General features: G+C 46.3%; 1 non-coding gene across 1 annotated transcript; it reads left to right on the forward strand.

Moving 5' to 3' along the window:
- The first annotated feature begins 377 nt into the window (after positions 1 to 377).
- On the forward strand, positions 378 to 483 carry LOC133833447 (small nucleolar RNA R71). Its single transcript, XR_009892826.1, has one exon. It is a non-coding gene; the product is annotated as a small nucleolar RNA R71 (small nucleolar RNA).
- Positions 484 to 4457: the final 3974 nt, after the last annotated feature.

A 4457-nucleotide genomic window follows, 5' to 3' on the forward strand; every position in this document is an offset into this window, starting at 1 on the left:
ATTATTCACATCAGTTGAGCAACTAGCTATTCTCGGGCATTGTTCATAAGCATGTGGCCCTCCACAAATCTCACAACTTATAACATTCTTGTACTTACATTGCTTGTGCGGCGAGATTAGTTTGTTGCAATTGCTTGGTTAGAGATGCCACTTAAGCGGTCAATAGCGCAATTGGATCAACTTCTAAGACTCCTGCTACTTTCTTGTTCTCATGCTCAGTGGGACAATTATAATTATTCATGGCCATCTCTTCCAATAGCTCATCTGCTTCATTAGCACTTTTTCTCATAAACGCTCTTCCTAATGCTGTATCTATAATTTTCCTTGTATTTCCCCCCAATCCATTGTAAAATGTATGAACTAGCAGCCACTTCTCTATTCCATGATGTGGGCATTTCTTTGTAACTCTTTAAATCATTCCCATGCATCATATAAAGATTCTCCATCCAGTTGATGGAAATTATTAATCTCTCCTCTTATTCTGGATGACTTGGCAGGAGGAAAATATTTACGAAGGAATTTATGAGCCAAATCTTCCCAAGTAAGTATAGAGTTGGCTTGTAAAGAATTCAACCAACTCTTAGCTCTGTCCCTTAGTGAAAATGGGAATAGTATCAATCATACAGCATCATTACTCACCCCATTCATTTTGAATGTTGCACATAGCTCTAAAAAGTTTGTGATATGGAGATTTGGATCCTCATTTGGTAACCCCCCCAAATTGTACATAGTTTTGCACCATCTGAATAATTGAGGGCTTTATCTCAAAATTATTTGCCTCAATAGTTGGAGGATGAATGCTTGAATGTATCCCCATAAAAGTAGGGAGTACATAGTTCCTTAATGGCGGATCGACTTCAGCTACATTACCCATATTTGCATTGTTGACAACGTTATTTACGTTCTTAGCCATGGTGAAATCCAACTGTTTCTTTATTCTTCGATTCTTTCTGCACGTTCTCTCAATTTCAAGATCTATTGGTATGATTTCCTTTTATCTACTTCCTCACATATACCAAAAATTCCTGAAACACAATACAACCTTGATCCGAATAAATGTAAAACAATAAAATTAAAAAAAAAATACCAAATTAGAACAAATAACAATTAACTTTGATATTGGAAATTAAGTCCCCGACAACAGCGCCAAAAACTCGATCGCGAAAATATATATACGCAAGTGCACGTAATCGATTCAAGTAATATATATGATAAGTAGAATATCGTTCCCACGAAGACTGTCTTCCAAATACAACTAATTGTTCTTTTAATTTCTATTTGGCAATCAAAATTTAAATGAATTTCATTTTAAAATTATAAAAGAAAACTAAGAACAAGAATCACTAATTAAAAGATTTAAATCACTATTAAAAAGACCTAGAGTGTTAATTTCATCAACTTTTCTGTACGCCCTGTTTTTCCACGGGCTGATTAGCGAGCCGAGCTGCGGCCTAATCATGATTATCTCGTGGACATCCCACAGACCGGAGCTCCTGTCATTAGGTCGTACCTACTTAGCTCGAGGAGACTCAAGGGTTCGCTAAGATTGCACAAGACTTGACCCCGGATTCTGAAGGCCTATGGTCGAGTTAAGTATCCAGCTCGCGGTACGAACTGAGTATGAAGGCTATGACCCTTTGTAAAGTCAACACACGCAAGGTAAACGTGCATATATCAGACATCACATGTCTGATATGCCTCTGAATTCTCGGACATGCAGCAGGAACGTGCGTATTCAGACACCCACGACTAGGTTGAGCCATGCGGCCCATTATCTCCTTACCTATCGATTTGACCATACTTATGTGTCAGGTTTAGGAATTAATCATGAATGTCACAGAGTTGATGTGATAGATAAGAGGGTCACGGGATGACCTTCTTACCAACTCCCAGGTACCTTCTCCTATAAATATGGAGACCCTGGGACTTAATAAGGGTTGGATTCTCTATTGTAAAGAAGGCCCTGTAATCAAATATCCAGTATAGAGCAGTAATACTGACTAGTGGAGTAGAAGGATTTTAACCTTTGAACCACTCAAAAAACGTGTCTTGTGTCACCTCTTTCCTTTTCTAAGATCTTATATCTGTTTCGGTTCACATTTAGCACTAATCCCTTTCTCTTCATTTCTTAATTACCTGTTGGAGAATAATCGCGTCAACAGTTTGGTGCTTTCATTGAGAGCAAGTCCGATTCAGTGTTGTCGCAAACATCCGACTATGGTGACAACTTGATCCAGGCACGGTAACGAGGCAGAACAACATGATGGGCAGGAGGCTCATCATACTGCCATCCCTGGTGAACAAGTTCCTGAAGTCCAGCAGCGGTCAGGAAAGCAGTTGGCGGGCCAAGATGATACTGGTAGTTCGGCGCCTCGACCGCCTAATCCGAACCCATGTTATTATACTGCGGTGGAGATGGAGAACGCTCAGCTGAGGAGCCAGTTAGCAACAGCTAGCCAACAAATCAAGGATATGCTGGCCCGACTACCCCCTCTCACAACCGACGTTAACGTCGGAGAGAGGCAAGGCGAGGCTTCTAAGTCTCGCCGGGGTAACTGGTCCAGGCATAGCCGTTCGGATAGACTTCCAGCAGCCAACTCCCCCCCTTCATCACACCATTGAGAGGCAGACTTCGGAGGAATGACTAGAGCCGAACAACAGCAATACAGCTGTTCGGTCAAGACGTCGACTCCTAGCTCCCAACCATCCTCGAGGACGCCCAGAGGAGCTCAAGAAAATTCTCGAAGGAGATCCAGAGCGGGCTCACGACATCAGCCTGTTCCCAACAACCATCCTACGCCTCGTCCAGATCGCCAGGCGCGGGACCAACAGGTTGGCAGGGTCGAAAGGCCCCCACCAAACTTGATCCGTCCTGACGGAACTAGGATAGCCTCTCCAGTCAGGCATGATCCTTCTCCAATCAGATATCCGTCTCCTCCTCGGCCCGTCCGAGACATCCCAGCCTATGGGAGTAGTAGGAGAAATCCACCATCGGCAGGACCTTCCCGGCGTAGCATGGCGCCAAGGGAAAGCCCAGATCCTCAGCACCAGAGGCGGACTACAAGCCTATCTAGCAGGAGCCATTGGACCGACAGTCGCCGGAGTGATCTCTCTGGGGGAGACATGCGCCAGCATCTGAGTTCGGCGCAAAGTCATCAAAACACCCAGGGAGGCGACCTGCGAGATCGCCTCAACTCTAATAGAGGGGAACAAGCAGGAGGAGATGACCATGCTCGCTCAAGGGGGGCTCTGTCCGAAGTACGTAACGGAGGGAATGTCCCAAATAACCTATCTCAAGATAGGAGGGGCAATAACCCACCAAATATGTACAATGGATCCGGAGCTGTTCAACAGCTCCGGAATAACCAAGGACATCAGGACCAAACCCTCGAGCGCTTGACTCACATGGAGGAGCTGATGAGGAAGCTCCTGTCAGAAAAAGAAAAAGACGAATATGATTCAGGGGACGAGATGGAACTCTTCGCCCCCAGTATAGCAGCAACGGCGTACCCATCTGGTTTCCGTATGCCTCACTTGTCAAAGTTCAATGGGGACGGAGACCCATCGGATCATCTAGGGATGTTCAACACCCTGATGATGGCCCACAACATTGGCCCCGAGCTGAGATGTTTAATCTTCCCTTCCACACTGACTGGACCTGCCAGGCAGTGGTTCAAGCAAAGTAAAAGACAGTCAATCAGTTCCTGGAAGACCTTCTCAGCTTACTTCAAAAGGGCATTCCGAGCCTCCCAGGCCGCCCGTGTTCAGGCCGACTCCCTGGCTAACGTGAGACAGCAGCCCGGTGAGACTTTGAAGGCCTACCTGAGCAGATTCGCGAACGTTGCTGCTTACGCCAGAGACGCGGATGATAGCTCCAAGCTCATGGCCATGAGAACTGGAATCCTCGTTGGAGGAGACCTCTGGAAGGATATACAAAGGAAGGGAGTCGGCTCGGTCAACGAAGTCCTTAACAGGGCCCAAGAATGGATAAACTTGGAGGAAGCCGAAGCTTCAGCTGCGGGAACCAGCCAGGTCCCCGAGCAGCCTGCTGGAGTGGGGAGGGAGGTCGTGGTAGCGACCCAAAATGTCACACAGAACAACCAGCCCGGTGGAGGCAAAAGAAAGGGAAATGGCGAAAACAATCCGCATGGCCAAAAGAAGAACAAAGCCATAGACAAGTTTAAGCCCGTCTTCACGACTTATACCGAGCTAACCCAGTCTAGGGAGAATATCTTCCTAGCCAACTCTACTCGAGTCCCTTGGAAGAGGCCGGAGCCATTAAAGCACCACAAGGGGAAGAGAGACACTTCTAAGTTTTGCCATTTTCATAACGATGTCGGCCACAATACCGACGATTGCAGACATCTAAAAGACGAGATCGAGACTCTCATCCGAGCCGGCCCCTTGGCTCAATATGCACGGAACAGGGTTCCAGCAAACTGACCTGCTCCGGAAGT

Source organism: Humulus lupulus, chromosome 4 (assembly GCF_963169125.1).
Source record: "Humulus lupulus chromosome 4, drHumLupu1.1, whole genome shotgun sequence".
Classification (NCBI taxonomy): domain Eukaryota; kingdom Viridiplantae; phylum Streptophyta; class Magnoliopsida; order Rosales; family Cannabaceae; genus Humulus; species Humulus lupulus.